Source organism: Lissotriton vulgaris, chromosome 2_1 (assembly GCF_964263255.1).
Source record: "Lissotriton vulgaris chromosome 2_1, aLisVul1.2, whole genome shotgun sequence".
Lineage (NCBI taxonomy): Eukaryota > Metazoa > Chordata > Amphibia > Caudata > Salamandridae > Lissotriton > Lissotriton vulgaris.
The window spans coordinates 1,135,333,806-1,135,352,973 of NC_141687.1; positions in this window are offsets into that span (position 1 = coordinate 1,135,333,806).

Consider the following 19,168-nt stretch of genomic DNA (forward strand, 5'->3'; position numbering starts at 1 on the left):
ATGCATGCATGATGATGACTTCATGGTTAATGATGATAAGTAGTACTTACTAACTGGACTAGTAGACAGTACAAGGCAGCAGTATATATTAATAATTATTATTATGCTATTTGCATTGCCTGCCTGCCCTCAGACAGACCCAAATTACATACATTTTATTTAAGTTCTGTTGTACCCGGCTTCCTTTTAAAGCTAGCAAAGAAAATTAAAAAATATCTGTAGGGATCAATCATAAGCAAAGAGCAAATATAATAACCACAACAACAAACATACAGCCATAATGATTGGAGAGAAAAAATAAATCAAATTATTTAAAGGATGATGAATGATACTAAAGTTACTGTATGCTATCCTGGTCAAATTGGGAATTGCATCTCGGCATTACTCTGGGTCCTCCCTTTCACAGACGCTGTGTCCATCAATCTTGGGTTCCACTGCCTGCCTGGTGGATGCGGATTGGTAAAGTAAATGTGAATTATTTTTCCTAGTATAGCCCAGGCTAAAGGCTGGCCTGTAAGTGTAGATGGAAAAAGAAAAGGGATATTGAAAAATCAAGGAGAAACTAAATGCATAAATTTGCAGAGGAGTGCAAGAAGAACACTTTCAGAGGCGGCATAGCTAAATCATGTCTACTCTGTTTCCAGCATTAACCTGCAACAAGACAGAGCAGGCCCAAGGTGCCGACCCAACCTCCACTTAGCTTAGATTTTAACTGAGCCAGTCACAGAGCACACATATACAGCAGCATAGCATTTTCTAAAGTAAGTAACTAAATCAATGCCAGGCTGTCAGTCATACCACTACTACACTTGTGACTGACTACTATACTGACTCCACCACTACTACACAGACAAGTAGGTCAGCCGTGTAGTGGTTGTTGTTGACTTGTTTACCTTTTATGCCACGTCGTGATTTGAAACGCCCTAAGTTATACCATCTCCGATCCAACTGACTGACTGTGAAGATACTATGTGGTCATCATCATGGTGTTGTCCAAAACAGTCTGTAGTGTACTGCCTGAGTCCAGATTCCATATTCAAAAATGCAATGGATCAGCCTGCAGTAGAAGTACAATTTTGTTATAAAACAACAAGAAGGGGAACATTACCGTGAGTCACTTTTAGTGTGTATATTAAATAGTGGTACACTTTGACTTCACTTCACTCACAACAAACAACAACAACAACAACACAAACACCAATCACTCAGAGTCAGCATCCAATGCATGCCATCATGACCTGTTCCTTCTCTTCTTAAGTTAAGGGGCAGTCCCTCTCGGCTCGGAAATGAGGATAGCTATAGTCATCATGTGTGTTCCACTTCTTTTGGAGGGATTCAACAAGGCAACAATATTTCTTGTACTATTCTCCTTTCAATGTCTGGCTTGAGGGAAATAGATTTAGGATGAGTCAGGACTGGAGGGTGGTGCAGGACTCGGAGGAGTGGACTTTAATGCACACAGCTGCAACTCCAATATGGCAATAAAAAGAGAAGACGGTGGTGATGTATTTGTTGTGATTTGAACCAGAAAGACAGAGACATACACAAATAATAACGGTAAATAAGCAAGAAAGAAAGTAACAAGTTGAAATCCCAGTTGTCAGGGAAGAAGAGCTTGTCCTCCAACTCTGCTGGTTCAGCCAGAAGTAGGTCATCTAACACACTACTTCCATCACCTAAGTCGCTGTTCTCATCTTCCTGCTGTGATTCATGAATTTTGTGATCCAGTGGTATAAAGTGCTAATTCATTTTGATAATGTTTAACCTCTCTACATTTTTGTGTGAGAGACTGGTCCTTTTTACTATTACAATGGCACCAACAGCACTGAAAACGTGCTCAGAAGAGACACTTGCGACAGGGCAAGCCAGATAGTTTATCGCTAGCATGCTGAGGACTGGCCATTGGCGCCTTTTCCCATACCAATACACAAATGGGTTTTTATCAATATAGACCTCTGTTGGGTCATCCAGATAGGCCTGGACCATCCGCTCAATGCTCAGGGATGCTCTGCTTTGCTGGGCCTCTTTTTGACTTTGCATAAGCCCTAGAACTAACAAGCCCTTAATGTAGATACCAAACCTGTGCCGATTTTACCGGGGCTGATGATCATGTTCTTGCTGTTGTTGTTGATAGTGTTGCTGACTGCTGTAAGCCAAACACACCGCTCTCAGGCTCTGAGGTTAAACTTGAAGCCAGATGCCTTGCAGTACTTTTGTGGGCAGGAGAAATGGGCCTTTAATTAACAGCAGTTTTTTTCAAAGTCACTTGTTTCCTCAGCTATCCAAGTTTTGTACTTGGTAACATCCATTTCTGAAAAAGGAATTAATATCTTAGTGTTCAGTCCTGATTTGTACCATGGAACTAGAATTGTGGGTGAAATGTACTATTTTTCTGACATGATCTTTGTTTGCACCATTATATTTTCAGCTAAGTGAAGGGCTAATCTCTGCACCAACTCATATGCTTAAGTTTTTTTCTTCCACACCTGCGTACATGTCAGATACCACCTTCAGCTGTTGATCTAGCATGTGCATCAATGGGATAGCTTGGACCATTGTACAGTCCTCCTTGCTGACTTCACATGTGAAGAGCTTGAAAGGAAGTAGCATCTCTGCCAGGCATTTTATTAGGCCTCATTGGTCCATTTTTATTTTATTTTATTTGCGTGCTTATATAGCGCTATGAATAGACCCCCGAAGGAGTATCTCCGCGCTTTTGACACCTGGGATAAGGGAAAAAGAAGCCACATGGAAGATGATTTATAATTGGGCCTCATATGAACCAGCAGATAATTGTTTAGCATGAGCTGAACAGAAAAGTTTTCAGGCATTTTCTGAACTGAAGGTGATTCCTGCACTGTTTTAAGGAAAACGGGAGGGAGTTCCATAAACTGGGGCCTACCACAGACAACGCCCTACCTCCTTGCCTGGATTTGGTAATTCTGGGAATTTTTAGCATAAGTTGTTCGCCAGACCTAAGGGTGCGAGTAGGAGCGTATGGAGCAAATTTTGTAGCTAGATACTCTGGTCCCAATTCATTAAGGCCTTTGTGAATAATACAGCAGGTTTTAAACTTTACTCGTTGCTGTATGGGCAACCAGTGTAGTTTATGCAATAAAGGTCTGGAGGGAGACCTCGGAGGTGCATTAAGCACCAACCTCGCTGCTGTATTTTGTACCACCTGTAGGCGGTTAAGAACCTCTTCATTAGCTCCTGCCAGGAGACCATTGCAGTAATCAACGGTTATGCCTTTCACAGTAGCATACCCTAGCCTGAGTGTAGTTGAAGAGGTATGAATGTATGAGAGTCTATTGTAATGCCTTTTTGTTGTTTCTTTACCTGGGGGTTGTATGATGTTGATGCATGAATATGATATTGTAAAGTTATGTGTATATGCTTATAATATATATATGATATGTTCAAATGATAAAAAATGACATTAAACTAATGTTGGTAAAAGAAAGAAAATAAATAAACAAAGTTAAGAATTATAAATATGTATATGTTTTTGGATTTTGTTATGGTCTAATTTTATGAATGGCCCATGCCGAATTCATATTTGAATCATAGAAAAGAAATATAGGTCATGAGGGAGTGCATTCCCTAGTCTTTTGCAATTATATAGTCATTGTTTGGTCTGTACCGCTCAAACAGATGTTCAAGCAAGTAATACGTTGAGTTCCAATGTGTTGGTACCTCCTGGATGAGTGCTTTGACTGGCACTCCATGCTCATGTTGAAAGATCCTCAGCCACTTCCGGGCTTTAAAAGAATGGCTGAAATGTGTGCATATTCTTCTGCCGGTGGTCAGTAAGTTGCTGATTCAGTATTCTTTTTTTGAAAAGTCTTGAACAATTATGTAAATGCAGTGCACCAAACACAGGACCCTGAAATAGCAACAATCGCCCATGCCCCCAACTATATTACTGCCATTGTCAGTGGCAACAAAACCAATGTTAAGCCCTCTTGGGCGCAAGCATTCAAAGACCTTGCTGTTAATCTCTTCCAAAATGTTTGCAGCAGTATCAGATTTCTCCATGAAAAACATGTCTACAGTTGCATGTTTCCAAGTGGCATTCAAAATCTCAGCAGTGTCAACAACTGCAGATATCTTTTATCTAAACCCCGCAAAAGAGATCCAGTGTGCAGTCATGCACATGTAATCAGTGGCTTGGCAACTGGTCCACATGTCTGTTGTCACGTGGATATTGTGAACAGCACTCTGCTGCAAAGCTTGTCCAAGCAATTCCAGCACGTCATGATGTAGTGCTGGAACAGCAACTCTGGGTAAATAGGACCGGCTGGGAAACTTCAATTTTTGGCAGGTGGCTGTCACATATTCCAGAATACACACCCCTTCCACAAAAAAAGGGAGAAGGTTCAGCGCTTACATTTTAGCCAGATTAGCATTGTACAAACGTGCCATTGGGTGGGTGCGTTTGTACTACCACTCTGACCCAAACATGCTGGGAATAGTAGGCTGGATTTTTTTACCTTTCTCGTGCCGCAGATGCAGGAGACTTCTTTAACCCAGGTGTTGTTAGGCTCAATGACGCACTATTTTTCATTGCGTTACTCTGTTGACTTAGTGTCTTAGCCTGACTCTTACTACGGTGCCACTGAGATGTCGTTGAGGATGATGACGATGTGGGCAGTAGTGGTACCACTGCAATGCTGGGAACAGGGCTACTTTCTGTACCAGTGAAAATGTCTCCATCTTGTTCACCTTCCACCGCGATTGTATCTTCTTCTACTTCTTCCTCCCCACCAACAGCAATGGTGCAGTTTTTGGCTGCTAAGGTGCACCTCCCACTGGATCAAATGGTGTTTTTTCAGGTGGAATGTTTGGCCTCAGGTGCCATAGTTTGTACCAAGCTTACCCAGACTAACACCTACTCGACAAATTGAGCTTATAGCAACTTTCTCCTCCTTACTGCTAACCGAAAGAAGTCCCAAACTGGGGAAGTGTACTTTCTTGCGCTGCTGGAGCTGCCACTTGCAATGCCAGATGAACTGGAGGGTGGGTGTGGAATTTGCTCTGTGCAGTACAACTACTTACTGATGTGGTGGTTGTGCTGGATGTAGGTCCCTGCAGGGCGTTTGCCAATGCAAATATGGAAGCTGGAGGTCGTGTTGGTGTTACCTGTGTTGGTGGTATCCGTGCTATATCCCTCACAGCAATTTGGGATGGGGTAAAGTCGGTCTCCATCTCCACTGGGGCGGGAGTGATGTTCATGATGACTGGCTCGTCATCATCCTCCTTTTCTACATTTACCTCCATAACTGTAAGGCTTTATGGAACCTACTTTTTCGTTATCCTTGTCTTGTGACGTGTCTCACTCTCAGACTGAGCTGGTAGCTTCCAAGTGGCATCTAGATCATCAGAAGGGGGACTTGAAGAAGAAGTTGATGGACTAATCCTCCTTTTCCCTGCTGGGGATCTTCAAGACAATGGATCTTCTGAATGAGTGGCTTGCTCTTCTTCTCAATTTCCTGAACTTTGCCTACTTCGGGAGGAACAACTACTATTGCGGGAAGTGGTTGCCGCTGTTGTTGTGGCTGTTGTTGCCTACTTATCTGCTGAGATTCCTCCTGCATTGATTGGGTACTACTTTGAAATAGCAATAAATCAATTTCAACATCATTGTTCCTTGGCATTTGCGTGATTAGACTGGCTGCCTATTCAACGCTCATAGGCTTGGGTCTAGGTTGGTGTGGTGGGTCCACTGATGCAGAGGTGCTACTCCCAGCTTGCTCCTCCGACACAGCTGCTGCAAGCTTCATTTTTTGTTTCCCCAAAAAAATCCTGGGGGCACACCAGTCTTGGTAAGTAAAACTTCTTTCTTCTTCTGTTCCGTCTTCTCACTAGCAACTTTCTTAGTACTGGAGGAACTGGTACCTTTCTTTGGGGCCATCTTCTTCGGATGTCATCAGGACGCAGTTGCACGAGTTGCAGAGATGTCTGTGCTCACACATCTTGTGACGTTGTGCGCAGCAGCACTTCTGTCTGGCAGTACAATGGGTGATGATTACACCTCAGCCTCAAAAAGAAGAATTGATGGACAGAATGCAGAACAATGTCATACATTCACCCCAGTACAGAGATCTGGGCCTAAAGCTATTGTTTTTTGCTCACTCAGCCATTCCAGTTTGAACCGAGCCATATGCAAATCAGTCTTAACCATGTGCCCAATGGGAACAGTCCAGCCTGAACTGCTAGGCCAGATCCTCCCTAGACTGGAAACATGCAAAAACAACAGTTGATGGACAGAATGCAGAACAATGTCATACATTCACCCCAGTACAGATATCTGGGCCTAAATCCATCGTTTTTTTGCACTCCACACCACCCCAGTTCAGACATGTCCAATGCAAATCAGCCTTGACCCTGTGCCTCATGGGAACAGTCCAGCCTGAACTGCCAAGCCATGTGTTTCCTGGACCGTAATCAAGCATCCAAGGACCGGTTTCTGGCTATCAGCCATCTTCAGCCTGGATAGCTTGACTCCAGTGGTTAGGAGAGCATGGGACTCACGTCTGAGCATACCCAGACCACTCGGGGTGACAAATGCAAAAACAACAGTTGATGGACAGAATGCAGAACAATGTCATACATTCACGCCAGTACAGAGATCTGGGCCTAAATCCATCTTTTTTTGCACTCTACACCACCCCAGTTCAGACATGGCCATATGCAAATAAGCCTTGACCCTGTGCCTCATGGGAACAGTCCAGCCCGAACTGCCAAGCCATGTCTTTCCTGGACCGGAATCACGCATCCAAGGACCGGTTTCTGGCTATCAGCCGTCGTCAGCCTGGATAGCTTGACTCCAGTGGTGTGAAGAACATGGGACTCACGTCTGAGCATACCCATCCCACTCGGGAAACCGGTCCTCGGAAGCTTGTTTGTGGTCCAGGGAAGGTATGGCTTGGCTGTTCGGGCTGGACTGTTCCCAAGAGGCACAGGGTCAGACTGATCTGCATACGGCCATGTATGAACTGGGGTGATGTTTAGTGCAAAAAAACTATGGATTTTGTCCCAGATCTCTGTACTGGGGTGAATGTATGACATTGTTCTGCATTCTGTCCATCAACTGTGGTTTTTGCATTAGAGTGGAAACAAGTATCCTAGGACCTTTTTTCGGGGTTTCACCCCTCATCACCCCCCATAAGGGAAACACAATCCTCAGGATCTGTGCAAGTGTCTGCCTGGCATTAAGACTGTGACATAGACACTGACCTGAAGTGCAGGTTGTCTGCAGGAGGGATGAACTGTCCCTTCTCCTCCTAGAACACCTCCCAGCACTACTGAACTCACCACAGGAATTACGGCAGGTGTCCCAAAAGGGAGGGGAATGGGACGAGAAAAAGAGAGAGAACACTGCTACTCCACATAGCCTGGTCCAGCCCGGCTCCCTCGATTGTATCTGTTTGCAGAGTAGGGTTGCCTTTTTGAGTTCTTGCATTTCTCAATAATATAGGAAATGCAACAGATGAGTAGAGACACACCCATATCCCACCAAGGCACACTCAACACAGAACGTTCAAAATAAGCAAGTTATGTTAGTCACCTGGTTGTCAAGAGGAGCTGAGATACTCTCTTAGCCTTTGTCTGTAGATTTCAGGAGAACACAATCCAAATAATAGTTCTCTAAGAGCAATGCTGCCAAAAAGGAGTCACTGACTATGATTATGTGTCATCTATAGCCAGGTAAACGAATGACACTTAGACACTTCGTTTCGTTTGCACAAAACACACATAAACAAATATCCACATCCAGGAACAGGTCCAAAGGGCTACATAAGCCAGTGTCCATACAATATGTTGATCAGAGGGGTAACCGGAGGCTTCCATGCGCAAGGCGCGGTATCAAGTTCACAACATTTGTCATAATATCAAAGTGGTATGCAAAAAGAGTAGAAACAACACTTTCAGAAATTGGAAATGATTTGAAACACAAAATGACCCCAATCACTAAGCTGGATTAAAAATATGACACGAGTTCAAACATAAGACGACTCCAAGCGCTAAGCATAATACAAATATGAAATGATTTCAAAGATAAAATCACCCCAAGCGCTAAGCATGTAACAAATATGTAACTGCCCAAGTCATCATGAATCAAAAGTCGCTTGTGCCTTATACCAGATGGCCAATTCACATGGCAAATATGCAAGGATGAGCCTTTTCGATACCAACAGAAAATGTCAAAGTCACACAGCCTTTCACTTCACATTCTTTTTTTTATAAATGTGTTTATTTTGTCTTGTCAACAATGTAAGCCATACACACTGGACAGTTGTTTGTTACAAGGTATACCACATGACATCTGTGAACATACTACTTACAGCGATAAATTGCTTTCGTTTCCTGCATTCTAGGCTGACAACAAATTGTACATCTCCACATAGTTCGGCAATAAACTCTCATCATCTCAGGTTTACAATTCTTCGTTTGACATTAAAAAATTACATTACTTTATACATGAGATTGCCACACAAAGCCTTATATCATCTCCTTAACTGCAAAAGGAAGTAGAGGTTATAACAGAGCCTCACCTATATTTGTACATTTCCACCAATTTACATTTATTCGTTATCCTCATGTACAGTCAAGAGGATTTGTTTCAGTGGTTCCCAGAAGTCTTGGGGTCTCGACGAGAGTAGTATTTCCTCCGCATATGTCTCCATAGTTTCCCTGCAATATGACATGTCTGTGAGCCAATCCTTTACTGCCCCATTTAATGGCAACCCGATGTTTCGCCACCAGCAGCGCCAGGAACTTTCGCCTTCTTGTCGGAGTAAATTTATATATTCCAATAAGCAATAAGCATACAATTGGCGTATTCGGCACCTGCTCGGCCAGCATTGCGGTTATCGCCCCTACAATTTCCTGCCAGTCTTCATGTATTTTTGGGCATGCCCACGCCAAGTGTAGAAAATCAGCGTTCATGGCATGACACCTATGACATCTGTCGTGAGGTCTTAGGCCATATTTGTGGAGTTGGGTCGGGGTGTAATAAAATTGATGAAGAAATTTAAAATGTATAATCCGTAGATTACAGTTCGATGTCAGTAAGTGTAGTTGTGTGCAGCTATATTCCCAGTCCTGCTACTCTATCTTATCTTCTAACAGCTTTTCCCATTTAGCTAATGATCTATTGATCACTGCATTTTGTTCTGATTGTGACGCGCTATATAATCGGGTGACTAACTTCTGTTACGTTGTCTCTACTAGTAGGGCCTGCAATGCCTGTAACGTTGGTGGCTCTTCCTGGTAGGTATTGTATAGATCTTTAGCCACTGCTTGTAGCCGCATATGTGTAAATATCTTCATTGGTGTGTTGTGTGTACTAAGCAACAGGTCATTTCTTTGTAGGAATCTACCGTTAGGGAAGGCGTCCCCCATAGTATAGACTTTCATATCTCCTATTAATAGTAACATTTTCTTCTCTTGTGTTACTGATAATTTTGGGTGATTGGCAAGAGGAAGCGGCGGTGCATAGAAGGCAGCTTGTTTGCCCTATGTGCCAGTGCGTGCCAATCATTCGATGTTCAGTGCACAGGTTGAATCATGTCCTTATATGTATAAGGCCTCGGGTTTGATATGAAAGTTATCAATGGAGTGGGTTGTACACTATCCTTTTCCACTGCCACGTGCAAAATGTATCCATGCTGTGTAGTCCAGTAGTGAGCATGTTGAGCTTGCACACAGTGCAAATAAAGCTGCAGGTCCGGTGCCCCAAAACCTCCCACATGGTATTGTTTTGTTAAAATAGTACAGCTGACCCTGGCCTGTTTACCCGCCCATGTCAGTTTCTGCATTGCTGACCTCAGTTTTACAAAAAAAAAAGCTTGTGTGAGCCAGATAGGGATGTTAATTAATAAGTATAGAAACCTGGGTAATACTACCATCTTCTGCAGTGCAATCCGATCTGCTAGTGAGAGAGAAATCTGTATCCATCTAGCTATTTGCTCATCTAATCATTGCCCTGCCATAGTTTTCCCTTATCACTAGTTCTGGGTCCCTATGTATCCATATCGCCAGATATTTCACTGGGTCAGTTTGCCATCTCAGGGGATAGTCCAATGGGTTGGGTTGTAGCCGGTGTTAGGGGTATAACCACCGATTTATCCCAGTCAAATTTTTTACTCTGCATACTGCTCAAAACGGATGAACTCTCTGATGAGGCTATTTTAGATGTGTATCAGGGTGACATGTAAATAATACCATGTTGTCGTCGTATAATGATATACTGAGGGGTCGTACGCTAAACTGTAAAGCGGCCTCCCAGTGGCAGTGACAAATCCTACAGGCAAGGGGTTCTAGAATCAAGGTGAATAGTATCGTAGATAGGGGGCAGCCCTGCCTTGGTCCCCTTTTTACCTCTATAGGATCTGAAATTTGTCCATTTAGCCTAATTCTAGCCCTATGGGCGTGATATAGAAGTTCTATCTATTTATAAATTGCTCGGGGAATCCCATTCTACACAACACCACAAACATGAACGGCCATTCCACTGAATCGAAAGCTGTCGCATCTTCTAGCAAGGCCGCTGCAGCTGGCAAGTCCGGATCCAAATGGTGGTATAGAGCAAAAATGGTACGTGTGTTTAGGGTCGTTGATCTAGTCGGTACTAAACCTGCTTGAGCGGGTAATACTAACTTCTCCTGCAGTAGTTGTATCCTAGTGGCAATTACTTTTGCTAAAATCTTTGTGTCTATGTTTATCAACAGCAGGGGGTGGTACGAGTCACATCGTGACAAGTTCTTTGTCTGGTTTAGGGAGTCTCTCAAGGAGCGCTTCCCTCAGCGAGTCAGGGAGCCTACCGTCTTCATACGCTTCCTCATACATTTCAGCTAAACGAGGTATCAATAGATCTTTTTATATTTTGTAGAATTCCCCAGGTAGCTCATCCAGCCTAGGGGCCTTGTTGTTTGGTAAGGAGTTATTGCGTCTGTTAGTTCATCTTTGGTGATGTTGTGGCTCAAAAATTTACGTTAAGTGTCTGAGAGCCATGCTAGGGCTACGTCTTGGAGTTAGTGGTTTATGTCTTCTGCTGTGGTGTTAATTTGTGTGTCATAAAGCTGTGTGTAATATTTCTGGAAGCATTTAGATATGGACTCAGTGTCGTACTGCATTTGATCCGCTTCATCCCGTATCTGCGTTATGTATTGTGTCGTATAAGAAGGTTTAATCTTGCTCGACAGGGCGCCCCCAGCCTACCATCCATCCCGTAGTCCCTTGCTATGTATCATTTTGATTTGTATTTTACCTCATCTGTGGAATATTTCTGGTACTCCTCCATCTTTTCCCTTAATCTTGCTAATATAATTGGATTTTGTGTCTGTGTGTGTTCTGCTTCAAGTATACTAATGTCCCTTTCTATTATGATTAGTTGCTGTTGGATATCCTTCAGGATCCCAGTTTGTTAATACAGTGTCCACGAACAGTTACTTGAACGCTTCCCATAATATCCCCGTACTTTCTACAGATCCGGTATTCAACTCAAAGTAATCTTCAATCGCCGGTCAGAGCTCCCTCCTGAATACTTGATCTAACAGGGTGCTACCTTGCAATCTCCATGTGAAATGTCTTGGTATGTGGGTGGGGAAGTCTAACGTGAGGCTAACTGGGGAGTGGTCTGACAGTGTCTTGGGTAGAAGTTTGACCACTCTTGTCCATGTACAGACTTCTGCCATCATCAGCCAATAGTCTATCCTGGACAATGTGTTGTGCGTTGTAGATGTGCATGTGCCTTCCCTCCGGCCCTCGTGTCTCAGTCTCCATATGTCGGTCATTCCCCATGTTGCCATACCATCTTTAAGGGCTTTAGCTGCCCGTCTGCCCTACCTCTAGATACCTGTTGATCTGTCAAGTAGTGGGTCCAGACAGGTGTTAAAGTCTCCCCCCCATAGTATTGATGCGCTCCGGAATTCTCTAAGTTTGTCCCATATCAAAGCATAGAACCCAAGATCATCTGTATTTGGGCCATATGATGTAATGATGGTCAGTACTGTACCTCCAAAATTACCTTGCACCATAACGTAACGGCCTTGATCATCACACAGTGTATAAAACAATTGGAATGAGCTACTCCTTCTGACTAGCAATAGAACCCCTGTGGCGTACGTAGAGTATGAGGATGCCATGCTGTATGATGCCCATCTGGTGCCCACCCGCATTTCAGTTGTGGGAGTTAGATGTGTTTCTTGTATGCACGCCACATCAATACCGTGTCTAGCAAAATATGCAAGTCCTCTAAATATTTATTGGAGATTTTGAAGTCCACGAACATTCCATGTCAGAAACGTCAATTTTCTAGCATTCATTCCACTGTCAGCCATGTGTATATATCACAGCTTGGTGTTGTCTTGTTTCTTGTATGGTGTATGTGTGAAGTAGCAGTTGCGTCAGTAGCTTAATTTCATCGACCAGACATTTTGTACTATCCTATCCCCTCTCGCCCCCCACTCCGCCCTAGCCCCAGTGGAGGAGCAAATTCCAACTTGGTTAAACATGAAAAAAACAACATGAAAAGAAAAAAAGCCCTTACGATAAGCTGATGTGGTGTACACAAGAGGGCGAGGGCTGCCAGCCCGTTTCCTGTGGGTTCCCCACATGGGCGAACGCCCTGCAATATCGTATACATAAAAATTAGACATAACATGTTATGTTAATTAAAGGTGCACCTGATCCACTCCCGGTGTCAGTATCCATTATGCAGCCGTTTCTTTCCTCCCAGGCCTTTCCGGATTGTTCAAGCTTGTAGCAGCGTCCTCCAACCTTTGCAGTGACTTGTTATTCCACACCTGAAGTTGTATGCTAGTCTTTCTAGTCTCCCCGTGGGGATCTCCATCTTGGTTTTGGGTGCTCTTACTGTTGCAGGAATGTTAGCACATCTTTAGGTTCGTTATAGATTTTCACCTTCCCGTCATCCGTGACCCTTAGTCTTGCCGGATACAGCATTGCGTAGGGAATATTAAGGTCTCTGAGTTTTTGTTTCACTTGGCTGAACTTCTTTCTCACCTCCTGCACAGATACTGTGAAGTCAGGGTAAATTGATATGTCAATGCCCTCATGCGTCAGCTTACCCAACTCTCTTGCCTTCCGGAGCGCCACATCCCGTCTCTATAGTTCAGTATCCGCGCTATAATCGGCCTTGGTGCTGAGCCAGTCAGCGGTTTTGGGGCCAGGGATCTGTGCGCTCGCTCGACAATGAATATCTCGGAGAATGTGTCCAGGTCCAGCATTGCAATTAGCAATTGCTCCACATACCTTTACATAGGGACCGTCTTTGTCATCTCAGATATTCCCGTCAGGCAATTGTTGTTCCTGCAGGACCTTGCTTCCAAATCTTCCACCTTTACCGAGGTAGCCGCCAGTTGTTTGTCCATGCTTGTCTGTTTCGCATCCATCTGCACCAGAGTATCTTCGGCATCAGATACTCTGTGCTCGGCTATGTCCATTCGTTCCGTGTGCTTCACCAGGTGTTCATAAGTACGTTGTAGGTGATATGTTATCACTGACCCTTCCTGCACTGCGGGTGCAAACCGTTAAGGTTGACTACTTTTTATAAATTTTTTGTGTTAATCCTTGCAAATAATGCACCTAAAAGTCAATGTTTGGCAAAATCATGATTCTTTTCTTCATTTATTTGCATTACACTCATATCTCAACATAATAATGCTTTTCACATACGAAGAAAAAAAGTTTTACATCTCCTTTAACATTCGACATGAAAAAAGTTTACATATTCGCAAATCAATTTGTTTTATACTGTTGTGAATCCCAATGCATTTCGAGATCATGTGATCTCTTCATCAGGGGAACTGCGATATGAAAGAAATGATTGTACATGTCATAAATCTTCAAACAAATAGGATCGATACTAGTTTTTAAGCAAATAGTGCCGATCAGCAATATCATGACAATTATTGTTACTTAAAATACCAGCGGTTAACAATAGCTAGTTCATGAAATTAATTCGATCTTAGAGATACAGATATCTGCACAACAAAGTACCACTCAAATGAAGACCTCAAATACTAGAATTAACTATTCGGTATGGTGGACACACAGTTAATGTCGATTTGATGAACAATTGCTTACCAACAGGGTAAAAACAGTTATGTTTTCAACGCTAGATAGGGCGATAATAGCCCCTTCGAAGTAGTTCTACGGAGCTGAAAACAAGAGATATGATAATCACCACTATAGAAAATCCCAAAGACATATGACATAGGTTGCTAAAAGCAACCTTCTGCAATTTAAATATCTTGGCTAGATCCGGAACAAAGCATACCTGTAGCTATGCAATGAATGGTATTACTAGAAGTCTGACAAATTCAAAGGAATTCCTAAAACAATAATGGGAAACTGCTGTACTGATTTTGAAATATATTGTGCTCTAGATAAGAATGTATACCAACTGGATGCAAATTATACCTGAAATGCTGGTCGCTACTTTCAGAAGACGATAATCACAGATACTAGAACGTCATGCCCTGTAATCAACCGGAAGACGCTGTGGTTAGAAAAATCTCCCTACATCATCGAGAATCATTAGCTATGAGCAACTCAAGATTGAGTTATTTACCTGCTCGGTTCGTTACAAAGCACGCTCGCCAACTCTGCAGCACTCGGGATGTTGGTGCTTGTACACCGCGTGTGCTTATGAATATAACAATAGAAAGATCTGAATAAACAACAACTCCGAGTTCTTCAGAAAGGGACAAGTTTGGTTCCCATATTTTCGAGCAACTACTTCAACACTGAAGTAATTGTATTTAGATTCATGCGATTACTACGATTGAGACATTTCTTTAATAACGTGATACCTACATTTCCAGAACCTTCTCCATACATCACCAGTGAATACAAGGAATTCAAACAACCTAGCACATTCATGCCTCCAGCTTCACATAAATTGCTAGACACTTTTGAATTTTTAGTAAAACAAGATTTACAACGTATCAATTGGAATAAAACAACAAGGAGAAACATGAACAAACATGAGGAAAAAATCATTCAAAAATTAGCCCAGGATGTTAGTATCACTATCCAACTAGCAGACAAAGGAGGAGCCCTGGTCGTGATGGACACTTCGTTTTATGAAACAAAAGTATTCGAACATCTTGAAGATGAAGCCACATATTTGAAACTGTCAGAGAACCCAATAAATGACATCAGAAACACATTGGAAATCATTCTGGAGAAAGCAACTGATATGGGTTGGAATAACAATAACACCAGAAAATTTCTCACAACCACTTCACCTAGATGCCCAAGAATCTATATGTTGCCAAAGATTCACAAGAACTTGCAAAATCCCCCTTTCAGACCCATCGTAAGTGGATGTGGATCTGTATTTGAACCTTTGGGACACTATATTGACGAATTTCTTCAACCAAAATTGGCAAACGTATCTTAAAGATACTACCACTTTTTGCAACTGCTCCAAAACATCTCAGCAGACTGGAAGGACATAACTCTATGTACCATCGACGTAACTTTCCTTTACACCTCAATACCTATTCAGGAAGGGATTGAGGCCTGTGAATGGGCCTTGCTGCAAATTTCTGATTTACCAACCAACAAAGTCTTTTTACTCGAACTGTTGGAATTCTGTCTACGTCATTCATATTTTTCATGAAAATCAGACTACTATCTCCAAACCAGTGGAACCTCCATGGGTTTTTCAGGAGCCCCAGTTTTTGCCAATATTTTTATGGCTACATTTGAGAACAACTTAATCTTGACAGAAACAGCGTGGAAGAAACATTTGATCTTCTTCAGAAGATTAATCGATGACATCTTTTTATTATGGGATGGCCCGCTAACTATGCTCAAAGAACAGATCAATGAACTCAACACCATGAACAGTAGGATAAAATTTACATTTACTATAGATGCGGTACAGATTCCATTTTTAGATGTCATGATACACAAAAAAACACGACAACTAGAAACTACAGTGTTCCACAAACCAATACGTTGTTATTTACCAGCTTTCACCCTAAAGCCCTGCTACGCAAGCTACCTTTCTCACAATTCATGAGAGCTAAACGCATTTCATCTACTGAGCAAGCTTGTCTCCAAGAAATTCAACTACAAAAATCAAGATTCCTGCAACGAGGATACCCAAAACCTATCATACAACAAGCAGAAGCAAGAGTTGCAGCTATTTCGAGGAGTAATCTGTACAAACTAAAGACAAACCCAAACAAGAACGCATGGTATTTGTGTCTAAATTCTCAACCCAATCATCACAAATCAAAAACATTATCAATAAACGCTGGGAACTACTTGAGATTGAGGAAGATTTCAAATGAATTTTTAAAGACAAACCATTATTTGACTATAAACGAAGTAAGAATCTTAAGGAGATGGTAACTAAATCTATTAGTGTTGAATTGAACCCTACACAAGCTGGAATAAAAAAATGCGCCAATTGCATCCACTGTAACAACGTGATAGTGGGTAATACGATCCAACATCCACAAACGGGAAAATACATTAAGATACGAAACAGAGCTGACTGCAATTCCACTCATGTAGTGTATAGCATAAAATGCCCATGTGGTAAATTATATATAGGGAAAACTGACAGAAAAATTAAAACTCGGATATCGGAACACAAAAGTCGAATCCGGAACTTATCTACCACTTCAAGCTTGGCGACACACTGGAATGAAATAAAACACACAATACCACAACTAAGATTCCAAGTTATAGAAGTTATAGATCAAAAAACTGATCGAGACATTACCAAATGGCTATCGCAAAGAGAGATTTGGTGGATCAAACATATGGAAACCATGATTCCGAAGGGCCTCAACGACAAAATCGATATGGTGTGTTACTTATAAAGAGTCATAATCTGACAGATATCAATACAAAACCCAGCTAAAGATACGCAACCATGATGACCGTACACAGTGATCCAGCCTGAAACAACAGAGTTATATAACGCCTTACCACAAGAGCACATAGAGACACATAATTCATAAACCAACTGCATTCACCAAGACAAGATACCCAATACAACAGATAGTCGAGTTTTATGTGATAGCTATGTGGGATATGAAATATTCTAGTTATTGCCTGATTTAGAATTGATGATTTGCTTTATATTGAATGAAAATGCAAATTTTTTGATGCATGTATATACTGTAACATAATTCTGGAAAAGACTGAGTAATTGTATTGTCCAGTACACAACTGTAAAAAGTATATTTCTAACAATGTCAATTTAACATATATCAACTAGTTTCCTAACATCGCATATTGGGTCTGTACAACAATAATTTAGGTTTTCATCTGCCCATTATCATTTGTTAAACCATTGCTATATGTTAGACAGCTCAGAAGTCTCGTTTCATAACACAGAATGCGTTCGCATTACCTAATTTTTAAATTCCACATACGAAATCTGCATAGCTTCGTATGAAACCGAACTATGATTCCGTTCACATTCTTTGAACAGAGAAGCTAGCATTCATAATTTCTCTGGCATTTGCCATCAGCTAAGGTTTTGACTAGACTATCATGGCTTCTTTCATCACATTTTCGTGTAGGACACTCCAACTGTTTGAATATGGCCGACACTCTATCGCGCCTTAGTCGTAGTCCTCTTTCTATTGTTATATTCATAAACACACTCGTGTATGAGCACCGACGTCCCGAGTGCTGCAGACTTGGCAAGCGTGCTTTGTAATGAACCGAGCAGGTAAATAACTCAATCTTGAGTTGCTCATAGCTAATGATTCTCGATGATGTAGGGAGATCTTTCTAACCACAGTGTCTTCCGGTTGATCACAGGGCACGACGTTGTAGTATCCGTGATTATCGTCTTCTGAAACTAGCGGCCAGCATTTCAGGTATTATTTGCATCCAGTTGGTATACATTCTTATCTAGAGCACATTATATTTCAAAATCAGTACAGCAGTTTCCCATTATTGTTTTAGGAATTCCTTTGAATTTGGCAGACTTCTAGTCATACCATTCATCGCATAGCTACAGGTATACTTTATTCCGGATCTAGTTAAGATATTTAAATTGCAGAAGGTTGCTTTTAGCAACCTATGTCATATGTCTTTGGGATTTTCTATAGTGGTGATTATCATATCTCTTGTTTTCAGCTCCGTAGAACTACTTCGAAGGGGCTAGTATCGCCCCATCTAGCGTTGAAGACATAACTGTTTTTACCCTGTTGGTAAGCAATTGTTCATCAAATCGACATTAACTGTGTGTCCACCATACCGAATAGTTAATTCTAGTATTTGAGGTCTTCATTTGAGTGGTACTTTGTTGTACAGATATCTGTATCTCTAAGATCGAATTAATTTCATGAACTAGCTATTGTTAACCGCTGGCATTTTAATTAACAATAATTGTCATGATATTGCTGATCGGCACTATTTGCTTAAAAACTAGTATCGATCCTATTTGTTTGAAGATTTATGACATGTACAATAATTTCTTTCATATCGCAGTTCCCCTGAAGAAGAGATCACATGATCTCGAAATGCATTGGGATTCACAACAGTATAAAACAAATTGATTTGCGAATATGTAAACTTTTTTCATGTCGAATGTTAAAGGAGATGTAAAACGTCACTTGTGTAGTGATGGCACGTCTATTTTTCCCTGTTATGAGTGGGTGGCGTGGGGCGCTGCGTTAGTAACCTGGTGCACACTTGTATATTGCTGGTTATAGCATCTATCTTATCTTGTGGCTCACTGCTAACATGCAAGTAGGTCCATCCAGCATGTTGTCCCCACTGGCCTCTGAGTAGTTCTGCTTTTGTCCAAATTCTGACAGTCCGGGAATTGCCGGGCAAACAGATGATATTGGTTGCCTGTCTACACTGTGTTAGGTGGGTGATAAGCCTGGTCTCCGGCCACATGTGTCCTGGCAGCAAGACTGGGCTGTTAATGCCCACCTCTGGGGCGGGTTGAACAGTTTGTGCTGTTTGGACTGTGTATTTGAGGCGGACCTGCCCGGTGTAGTTAGTAGGTGTCCCCCACAGGTTTTATCAGGCCTAGTGAAGCATTTAACTTTGGCCCCAAGTCAAGGCCTGGATCTACCATCCGTGTGAGAAGCTCAGGATCTCAGTTAGGTGGCGCTTTTCATTCATGTGCCACTTATTCACAGCACTTAGA